The sequence below is a fragment of the Crocuta crocuta genome, unplaced genomic scaffold (genome assembly GCF_008692635.1).
Source record: "Crocuta crocuta isolate KB4526 unplaced genomic scaffold, BGI_CrCroc_1.0 scaffold556, whole genome shotgun sequence".
NCBI classification, from domain to species: Eukaryota; Metazoa; Chordata; class Mammalia; order Carnivora; family Hyaenidae; genus Crocuta; species Crocuta crocuta.
The window spans coordinates 828,258-840,926 of NW_027527436.1; positions in this window are offsets into that span (position 1 = coordinate 828,258).

Here is a 12,669-nt window from a genome sequence, read left to right on the forward strand (position 1 = left end):
AACTCTGAACAGGTAGCCCCTAAGCTTCTGAAGCTGCTTTGTCTCCGTCTACACCTAGAATGGGAGTTTTTATACCTCACTACCATTCCTTTTGACTGGACATCTCTTGGTTCATGAATAACTAGTGTGGAAATACGACTCAGGCTGGACTTTTATTGAAACTACAAACTTAGTTCCTTCCTCCCCTTTCTTGCTTTCAGTCTTGAATATGCTTCATTCTAATTAAATTTCCTAGCCTGTGTCACAGGTATCTAATTCATTCTTTGGCTACTTAAAACCTACTGCTAAACTTATGCATTTAGTTTATGAAGTTATTTTGTATTATGATCTTTCATTTATTTTTCCAATTCTCTTTTTGAAATACCCAACATTAATATTTCTTTTCATTAAATAATGAATTTGATTTCTATTCAGTAAGGTGATTTCTATTCAGATATTTGAAGATATTCACCTGTGTCTGTTTCTTTATTTATCTGGAACTTATGAGGTTGTATTTTTATTGTTATTTTTAATGATAGTTTTTGTTCTCCACTGTATGACTAATTATGAGTGCCACATTTTGCATATGAAAATGTGTAGAAATTACTTGAAATCAAAGTAATGTTATTTTTCTCAGAGATGCCTTACTTTTCTTCTGTTACCTAGTTAGCACTCTGATGTCTTTAAATACTATTTTTATATTTATTTATATTTTTATATATTTCTGTTTCAGAAATATATATGTTTATTCTGTTTCAGAATAAACAGGGCTGGCAGAGCTAATACTTCTATAACTTAAAATTACTAAGTTCACCATCATATAGATCTTATATAGATTAAATTTATTTCAGTTCTTTCTCACAGGTCTTATTCCCTAATTGACTAGTTTTTTTGTTGCTTTCTTGAAAATTTTCAAGATGCTCAAAGCCTTTAAACATATTCTAGGCAGGAAAGAGAAATCCAGTAAAATGAGAAGTATGTCAGAATTCTTGAATGGCTTTTTCTATTAAATCCCCTCAAAATTATTAGCAGCTACCATTTCACATGTTTTTTGGCAGTGAGGAAAGACATACAAGGAACAGCCCAAAAGAGGGCTAAACTTGTGTAGCACATACATCCTACATCCACCATGCCTTGAAGACATCTCTTGGGGAATCTCTATTCTCTTGTTGGAAAGAAAGCTGTTTCAGTGACAGTCCTTCCAATCTCAGATTCAATGTCAAGAGCTCAATTAAAAACCAGTCTTTGGGTACTGTCATATAACCTAATTCAGCTATGGCTAATTTTGAAGATATTTAGCGAGAATCAGGAAAAAAAAAATCTTCACTTTCTTCACTATAGTTTCAAAAGTGAAATATTCTCTTCCAACTGGACCTTAGCAAGAAGTTTTTGCCCGGAAACTTTGTCAGTCAATTGCTAAAGAAATGATTTTGAAAGGTAGAGAGGAAAATTGAAAAAGAAGTATGATTTTTATAACATTTTCAGCCATATCAATTTGTACCTGACTTCAAACTTTTAACTTCCTACTTATGTAAGCCACTCAATTATCATACTTTAAATTATGGTTAAATTATACTCTTGTAATTTTATTTGCAAGTGTTTAGTAATTTGTAATTCTCAATGACACATGTTTTCTTTGATCTATAAATATGTATCTATAAATATGTATCTTGCTCTACATAGCAGATACATCCTTTTGATGTAGTTAGTAAGCAAAAGCAAACATTTAAGAATGACCAAAACATGTATAAACTACTTTCATGATAGTGTCCATTGTTGAAGATAGTTTAAAGGTTTATATTGTGTACATTTTGCTTCTTTAGTACCTTGACCTTAATTTTTAATGGTGTGTGTTAATAGTGGTTATTATTTAAGTAAAGAATTTTGAATACTATTTCTACCATGTTTTGTTCTTAGCCTTAATTCTTAGTGAATTAAGATGAAACTCTGGTACTCTTACTTATCAGCTTGGATGTGAGGAGTTACGCAGACACACAAACCAGAAATAAACAATTAAAACATATGTCAGATGGCGATGCATGCCATAAAAAATAACTTAGGGAAGGAAGAAGGGAGAACTTGTAGTAAGGAGGAGGTAATTATTGTGTTAAGAAGGTCACATTAATTAAATAGTGTTTGTGTAAAACATGGCATGCCATACTAGCCAAAGCACTGCACTCTCAGATTTTTTTTTTCTGAAGTAACACCATTATCTTGCTAAGAAAGATATTTTGTGTAACACTATTAGTTCTTCTATTTATTTGAATGTTACAAAATGTTCTGGGTATTGACAATAAATAAATTATGTATTACTCCAAAGACCATTGATAATTTATGAATTTCTATTAAACCCGTTTTACTCTATTTTATTAAACTTGAGAGCTGTGACCTATCTAGAGATTCCAGTTAAATTAAGCTAATTAAATCAGAGAAACAACAAGGGTGAAAATGGTGTACATGTAAATTTCTCAATGCAAATTGAAATTAATGAATTAAGCTAAATTCAAGATGGCCCTGTTTTTATACAGTTAATATAGAGTTGTTTCTTTGCCAACACAGCCTAGTCACAATTACCATAAAAAAGTGAATGTTTCCTGAAACCTAACTTTTGTACATTTTTATACCTAGAGATTAAGAACAAATTTAGTAGAAATAACTCCTCTTGAATTTTACTAATGTATTTTATTTCAGTTATTATTGAATTTACTTTGTTAAATAAGTATGTTTTATTTTCAGTGAAATCACTTTATATTGTTGTTTTATTGTTTTCCTTACCTGTAGTACATACACACACTTATATACATACATACATACACATATATATTAGTTTTATTGTATAAATACATCATTAGTAATATGGAGAACTGCAGAAACAAGAGGGCTGGAATGAAATAAACAAATTGAAGCTGATTGAACAGGATTTTAAAAATGGAGAGAAGAAAGAGCAAGCTAAGAATTAAAGATATATTGAGATGTTGCCTTGGATATTTGTGTGCCTGTACAGAAGGCACACACATACACACACACACACACGAACATAATTTATTTTCATGGCCTTGATTTTTCTTAGTAAGTTTTTCTTAGCTATATTGAGGTATAACTGACCACTAAAAATTGTATGTATCTAAGGTATTCAACATGATGATTTAAAACATATACATTGTGAGGGGCATCTGGCTGGCTTGGTCAGTGGAGCATGCTACTCTTGATCTCAGAAATGTAAGTTCAAGACCCAGCTTGAGTGAAGAGATTATTTAAAAAAAGGAAATCTTTTTAAAAACTAAAGGCACCAGTATTATAAAAAAAAAAATAAAGGCACCAGTATTATAATCATCAAGACAACTTGATGATTATAGCTTTGAAATACAGCTTGAAGTCTGGAACTGTGATGCTTCCAGCTATGGTTTTCTTTTTCAACATTACTTTGGCTATTCAAGGTCTTTTTTGGTTCCATACAAATTTTAGGATTGTTTGTTCTAGCTCTTGAAGAATGCTGGTGCTGTTTTAATAAGAATTGCATTGAGTGTGTAGATTGCTTTGTGTAGTATCAACATTTTAACAATGTTTGTTCTTCTGATACATGAGCATGGAATGTTTTTCCATTTCTTTCTGTCTTCTTCAATTACTTTCATAAGTTTTCTATAGTTTTCAGCATACAGACCTTTTACCTGAGAGTTTGATACAGTACGGTAATTGCACAAAAAGACACATAGATCAATGGAACGGAATAGAGAATGCAGAAATGGATCCACAAATGTATGGCCAGCTAATCTTCGACAAAGCAGGAAAGAGTATCCAATGGTAAAAAGACAGTCTCTTCAGCAACTGGTGCTCAGAAAAGTGGACAGCAACATGAAGAAGAATGAAACTGGACATTCTCTTACACCATTCACAAACATAAATTCAAAATCATGAAAAGACTATATGTGAGACAGGAAACCATCAAAACCCTAGAGGAGAACACTGGCCACAACCTCTTTGAACTTGGCCACAGTAACTTCTTACTAAACATGTCTCCAGATGCAAGGAAAATGAAAGCAATCATGAACTATTGGGAACACATCAAGATAAAAAGCTTCAGCACAGCAAAGAGAAATAACATAAGTAAAAGGCAATAAATGGAATGTGGGAAGGTATTTGCAAATAACATATCAGATAAAGGGTTAAAATCTATAAATAACTTACAAAATATATAAAGAACTTATCAAACTCAGTACTCAACAAACAATCCAGTGAAGAAATGGGCAGAAGACATGAATAAACATTTTTCCAAAGAAGATATCCATATGGCTAACAGACACATGAAAACATGCTCAACATCACTCATCATAAGAGAAATACAACTAAACCACAATGAGGTACCACCTTACACCTGTCAGAATGGCAAAAATGAACAAGCCTGGAAACAGTAACTGTTGGCAAGGATGAAGAGAAAGGGGAATCCTATTGCACTTTGACAGGAATGCAAACTGATGCAGCTATTCTAGAGAACAGTATGGAAGCTCCTCAAAAAATTAAAACTAGAGCTACCCTATAACCCAGAAATTATACTAGAATGTATTTATCCAACGGATACAAAAGTGATGATTTGAAGGAGCACATATACCCCAATGTTTATAGCAGTGCTATCAACACTAGCCAAATTCTGAAAAGAGCCCAAATGTCCATTGACTGATAAAAGGATAAAGAAGATGTGAGATATCTATCTACCTATCTATCTATCATCTATCTATGTATATGTATACACTTATATGTATTACATACACACACAAATATGCATACACACACAACACATAACACAATGGATTGCTACTTGGTGATCAAAAAAATGAAATCTTGCCATTTTCAGTAATGTATGGAACCTAGCATACTATGCTAAGTGAAATAAGTCAGACAAAGACAAATATCATGTGATTCACTCAACAGATGAACACAACAGATGAACATAGGGGAAGGGTAGGAAAAATAAGATAAAAACAGAGAGGAAGGCAAAGCATAAGAGACTCTTAAATAAAGAGACCAGACTGAGGGTTGTTGGACAGAAGGCTGGTGGAAGACCAAACTGAGGGTTGTAAGAGAGGAGGTGGGTGAGGGGATGTGCTAAATGTGTGATGAGCATTAAGGAGGGAACTTGCTGGGATGAGCACTGGGTGTTATATGAAAGTGATGAATCACTGGGTTCTACTGAAACCAATGCTGCACTGTATGTTAACTAACTTTAAATAAAAAATAAAATATCAATCAATCAATCAAGTGTATACATTGTGAAATGATTACTGCAATCAACTTAATTAACCCATCCATCACCTCGTATAGTTACTATTCTTTATGTGTTTGTGTGTGTGTGTGTTTGTGTGTGTGTATGGTAAGAACACTCAAGGTCTACTCTCTCAGCTATTTTTAAGTATACAATCCTGTATTATGAACTACAGTTGACATGCAATAATTAGATACTTACTCATTTTATAAAAGAAAATGAGTACTTTTTGACAAATATCTCCACATTTTTCCCACCTACCAGTCACCAGTCCCCAGCAATGAGGTTGCTTCAGTGAGCTGGGCTTTTTAAAATTCCACATACAATTCACATTCACATTGTTGTAAAAAGCACAATATTCTTCTTTTTCAGGGCTAAATACTATTCATTGTATATATTTATCACATTTTCTTTATCTATCCCTCTGCTAATAGACACATACATTATTTCTGTATCTTGGATATTATGAATAATAGCAATGAACGTGGGAGTGAAGATTTCTCTTCAAGATCCAGATTTAATTTCTTTTGGACATATACCAGGAAGCAGAATTACTAGATAATACAATAACTCTATTTTTAATTTTATGAGGAGTATCAATACTGTTTTCACAGTATTGATGAAATGGATGCACCAATTTACATTCCCAACAACTTTGTACACGGTTACTTTTTCTCTACACCCTTACCAATATTTAACAGTTTTCTTTTGGATACTATCTCTCCTACCAGTTGTGAGGTAATATCTCATTGTGTTTTGATTTGCATTTCTCTGGTGGTGACCATCCTCTCATATGACTATTGGCCATTTTTGTGTTCTCTTTGTAAAAATGTCCTTTGTCCATTTTTAAATTGGGTTATTTGTGTTTCTGCAATTGAGTTGTATGAGTTCCTTATATATTTTGGCCATTAACCCTTTATCATATATACAGTTGGCAAATATTTTCCTGCAATGTGTAGGTTGCCTTTTCATCTTACTGAATGTTTCCTCTGCTGTAGAGAAACTACTTAACTGATGTAGTCTCACTTGCTTATTTTTTTCTGTCTGTGCTTTTAGTATCATATCCAAAAATCATTACTAAGACCAATGTCAAGAACCTTTTTCTCTCTAGAAAGATTTGAGATTTCAAGTCTTACAGTTGAGTCCTTAATCAATTTTGAGTTAATTTTTGTGTATGTTCTAAGCTAAAGATCTGATTTCATTATTTTCCTAACATCATTCATTGAAGAGGCTATCTTTTACCCACTCTGTGCTCAAATTGGAAAAAAAAATATAACTTATTTAATTTATTTTACATATAGAAGATGCTAAAGAGTCTAGAAAACACAAATATCTATTAGAACTAATAAAGAAAAAGCTATTTGAATAAAATCAATTAGAACTAATATCAAAGTTTTAGGAAAAAGTCAGCATAAAAAATTTGGCTTCATTTCCATATACTAACAATGAAATGATTGTACATGCTGAATGACATAAAGGCTTCCAGCACATTGAAATAAAGTAAAAAAGGTCTAAACTCAAATAGAATTTTACTGACTGAAGTTAGAAAACTGTACTTAGTTAACTTTTTTTTCACTCTTTCAAAATCTTTAAGAAGACTGCAAAATGGGCTTTTTACGGTATGAAATTGAAAAGTCTTAACATACTATAGGTGTCTACAATAAAGCGGAAGAGGTATTATTTGAGGAGTCTTTTTGTTTTCTGTTTTTATCGACCTGAAGAGGAGGACCAAATAAGAAGAAAGGACCTCTTCCCATTATGGTTGGGAAAGAAGAAGAAGGAGAAGAGGGAGAAAGAGGAAGAGAGGAGGGACAGGAAAGGGGAAAAGAGGGGGAGAAGGAGAAGAAGAAAGCTAAGTAACAAACTAACATAGAAATAGTGCATATGCTCTGAAAATTGGGACAATGAGAAGCAAAATCAGATAGAAAATCACTACTTTTAAACATCCAGTCAAGGATATGATGAGACCTACGAAGCACCAATTACATCATAACCAGAGAGGAGTTTAGATAAGACATTGTTCTTAAAATAATGATAGGGTGGAGGACATATCCATGAATCTATTTAAAATGATTTGATTTTCTGAAAATGGTTTGAGGCAGAGCCCAAGCTAATTACATATACTTGTAAAGACTTCATGTTGATAAAATATTTATTGCTGACTTCTCTACCTTTCTTTGATTCATTGAGAGGCCAAGTTTAAAATCAGAGAGATTTCAGCTTACTCATTTACTAAGTGATTATGTGTCATTATTCCAATTTAAGAAACAAAGGTATAAGCCCTAAGAAAGTAACTTTTAGGTCAACTGAAATTTAGAGTATGAAATTTAGCTATGTCACATCAAACTACATGGTAATATCCTATGGAGACCATAGCGTCAATTTTCAGAAATCCAGAGTAGAATTGAGAATTTGGTCACTGCTAATTATATATCAGGTTAACATGAAACTTTGTTTGACACAACAAGAAAACCTCATCAAAAGACTACAAAACACTAATTCTTTATTGTTGGAAACTGTATTGCATAACAGCACATACTCAGAATGGCACCCCAAACATACTGTCTGCATTTTAATGAAGTGGCATAGGAATAAAAATATTCACAAAGCCATAAAAGACACTGGCTGCTTTATAGTACACTAATAAAGTGTTTTATAACATTTTCATACTTTTATTCATGTGAAACTATGTTAGAGAACATATCACTTGATTTCCCAACACAATAAAACTTTGGTTTATGAACATAACTCTCTTAAGAAACATGCTTGTAATCCAAAGCACTTGTATATCAGAGTGAATTTCCCCGTAAGAAATAATGGAAACTCAGATGATTCCTTCCACAACCCAAAAATATTCATATTAAAATGATTACAATAATGTAACATAATATAAAATAATGAAGAAAATACAAAAATATATAAAGAAAAAAACCCCAAATTAACCTGTACTTAGCCTTTGAAAACCTTCCTGGCTGGTGTGAGAGAGACAAGAGAGAGGAGGGTTATTGTGTAGGAGGACTTTCACTATCACTAATGGAATCACGGCTATCTATTGGCTCAATGGAATCTTTTTCTTTTTGTGCAACTTTAACAAGGAACCTATCCAATGACGCTTGTTTTTGCTCCCTTTTGAGGATTTCGTGGAAATGTGACATTGCATTGTTGTGAAACAGATTCATCGCTCGCACTGCTACAACCTTATTTGGGTGGTGCTTTTCTACAAAATTTTGCATGTTTTACACATTTTACACTCTGCCTAATCTCATTTGAAGTGAGGGATTCCTCTGCCCTTTTCTTCTCCTCCTCTGCAGATGAGATGCAGACATAGATTTTTTATAAAATCTTGCAATTTCGGCCACCCGTATACCTCATTCAAACTTCTTGATGATTTCCTTCTTAACTTCCACCATGACCATCTCCTTCTTCTTACCACCTTTTATTTTTAACATTTTTCTGCATGAGGGCCATTGTATATGCTCACACAGATATTGCCAGTACAGTATTAATAAACTCTTGTCATATACTGTATTTAATGTAACTGGCAATAAGGCACCAAAGGAGAAAGGGTCTATATCTGCAAGCAGCCTGACCTAGAATGAAGCAAAGCATTCCTAAGCTTAGTCTTGTATGGAAAAGCAAAGGACTGTCCATAGGTACTTTGAAATGACAAAAGATACACTAGTGCCAGTCGTGGGCACCTTCCAATGTTCTGAAAAATCACTGATTTCTGCCAAACACCATGGCCCGATGCTGAGCATCTGAGCATGGGAGACGATAACCCACAATCACACACTAAGAGACAGAGAGAAGATCTATTGGCTAAGTTGTGATCATGTGATATTTGGTGTCACATACAACTCTTACTGGAAGACATTGCTCATTTATCGAGTTAAAATTTATTAGAAATGTTTGCTCATCTTGCAGAACACTCATAGAACAAGTTGCTCGCAATCTAAGGTTTTACTGTACTTCTAAAAATATTTTTTAAATTCAATCTCAAAACAAAGCTTAAAGGCATGCTTATGGAAGCACTATTAGTAATCACATACAAAATCAAAGGAAACATTTTTTAAATTATCTTAATCACAGTACCCATTAGAATGTATTCCACTAACATATGAAATTGTGAATATATTTCCTTCTAGTAATTATATTTATAGATATATATGCAAAACTAACTCAGGTACATATAACATATCCCAGTTATTACCAAGTTTATTTCTCTTATTTTAATATTTGTCTTTTATTTTAAATATTTTTCAAAACCATTTCTTTATTATACAGTAATGGTATTTATCCTTACCTCATGTTTGGTCATGAAATACCTAGTTAAATATACCCATTTGTGGGACATTCAGTGTGACATTCATTTCAATTTGCAACTGTACTTTCAATGTTGAACAATAAACTTGTATATAAATTATCTTTTTTTTCAAATCACAATGAAAGAGAAGATAAATGAAATCTTAAATGTTATTACTGATCTCAGGACTATTAGAACAGAAAAACTTATCAACAATTTAAAAAATAAAGTGGAAAATTTATATTTAAAGGATATGCATAAAAGAAAGCATGGTCAATATGCAAGCATAAATCTTAAATAATCGTTTGTCAGATTAGTAGTAAATTTCAAGTACTTTACCGGGCAATTAAAATTACATTTGGCAAGTTTCAAAAGCACTTGATAAAAGGAGCTAAAAATGGAAACGAGGGACACTTTATACTATCTCAATTTGGTAAGTGCATTTGAGTGAAATGTAAAAATGAAGTAGAATGCTCACATACCCACTTGCTATGGAGAGAATAATTAACGATATAAAGGGCAGAACCTCAGGAAGTGTTATGTATTTCAAATTAAATATAGGGTCTTCGTATGTGGAAGATGAATAGACCTGACCCACTATTCCTTAAAGCTCATCTTACGTCTTACAAAAATTCAGAAATTTTATCATATGGAAAAGGAACGTTATATGGAAAAACCATTCTATCCAAAAACACATCATCTCAGTATCTCACTTGAGAACATTCATAAAACTTATCTAGTAGACCAGTAATATCTACGATATTTATATGTAAATATTTCATTAAGATAAAAAGACTTTAGACCTCAGGAAGGCAAAAATTTTCTTACTTGTGCCCAACACCTCCATTCTGTAACAGTGAGAAAAGTGTATTGTCCAAATGTATTATGTGAGTTTTATTTTTACTTGATGCAAATCATAGATGTGTAAGAGAAGATACATTTGAATTAATTTTGTATAATTTTAGTATTGGAATTTCACATTTTAGTTATGACACTGTATAATTTTCAGAAAAGGACAATTATATTTTATCTCACATGATTTACACACAACCCTGTGAAGTAAGCAGTAACTGTTATCTCCTTGGAACAATTGAAATAATTGTAATTAAAAAAATTTTATATGACTGAACCAAAGTTCCACAACTTATAAGCAGAGGAATGGAACACACAAGGGGTTTTCTGGCTGCTATTCTATTACAAGTCTTTGGAAACATTGGAGTTGGAAAAAAAAGCTCTATATTAAAAAAAAATAATAAAGCCAATGAAAATATGAATGGTTTTCTTTAACTATCATTTTATATCCTTAGCACATTTTATACGAATGCCTATAAGGGGGAGGAAAAGAAAATGGAGAGTATAGCTTTAGTTAAATATTTTAAAAATATGTGTGTATTTAAGAAACTAAACATTTTTTATGTTTATGAGAAATTAAGTGAGATCATTAGCCTCATACGCAAGTACCTGCATCTGTGACATATTGATTTGTGGCAATAAACTACATGTCAAAATTAATTTACACATTTATTTAAATGTTCTGGATATAACACAGGACTATCAAGAGATTTCATGCAATTTTAAACTGAGTAATAAAATGGCATACATAATATCTGTAAACTAATACATACAAAATTTGGTAAAGCCAGAAAATGATGAGCTATTGACATCTGTGTCAGGTAAAAGTTCTTTATAAATAAAACAATATAAACTTCCTGAGAGTAGGGAAAAAATGCATCAGCATCAGCAGGCAAATCAGCTTGCACAGGGGATTGCTGGAAAGGGCTTGATGCCTCAGCAATTCTCCTCTCTGTGGAAAGAGACCTATTCTGGAATTAAAGCTGGCTAAACAGATAAAGGTTGAACTTTTCAACTGCAGTGGAGGTATAGGAATTGCTCCCTTTTTTACTGAGACAAGCAGTAAAATTTTACTACACTTCGCCAATTGGGCTTTTCAGCATTAAATACCAGAAAGTCTATTGTGTAGTTGTCTGCAATATAAATGAGGACTGGAGAGGTAAACAGGCATCTAAAATGGTTCATATGAAGACGAAGAATCAAAAGGTAGTAAAGCACCTGTTTTTCTTTGATGAGGTTTCTGACTTTTTGGTATTTCAGCTTCCACGTGACAAAAGTAGTCTAAGTTAAAGAAGTGGAAAAGAAGGATTGAATGAAAATAAGAAAAGTAAAAAAACTGGAATTTGTATGGCTGGGCCAGATGTATAAAATCATTAGTTTTATCCCAGTGACAGAATTTTATGGAAAACAATAAAAGCTACATAAAAGAATGCTGATAGCATCACTTTACTCTCTATTAGCATTAGTTTAGATGTGTATGAGAGCGAATATGCACAAGGGAGAAGAAAGTATGGAGATTTTTTTTTTTGACCATTAAGTTAATGGAGCTGATAAATGGAATTGTAACATTGACACTAAGTGACAGTCTTGTTCCTTTAAAATCTGCTGTTTCATTCTAGTTACTTCAACCTTGAATTTCTAATGTGTGCAGCTATTACATTTAATAGTTGTGTTTGGTGATTTTATGTGATTCCAAAGAATAATAAAAGAAATGCCACTTCTGCCTGAGTAAAGAAAGTTAGAACGCATTAGTGAAATTTCAGATCAATATCTACATATCTGTTAGAATTTATTTCAAATAAAATCCATTGGTTTTTTTCAAACTAAAGATCAGAAAAAAACAGTGCCATGTAGCCGATGAAGGAGGCTTTTTTCTTCCTGTATTTAAAGAACCAGGGTAGAAAATAAAAATATCTTTTTGTTTTCACATAATTGTTCTGTTACTGTGAGGGCAAATGTACATGTACATTCCTGGAGAGAGAAAAATGGTCACTTTCTGTAATTTTTAAAAAATTTTACTATTTGAGAGAGAGAGAGAGAGAGACAGCGTGAGCAAGGGAGGGTCAGAGAGAGAGGGAGATACAGAATCCGAAACAAGCTCCAGACTCTGAGCTAGCTGTCAGCACAGAGACCGACACGGGGCTCGAACTCACAAACCACCAAATCATGACCTGAGCCAAAGTCGGACGCTTAACCGACTGGGCCACCCAGGTGCCCCTAAATTTTATTTTTCAAGTTTTAATTTTATTGTAATTTCCACACCCCGAATTGGGCTTGA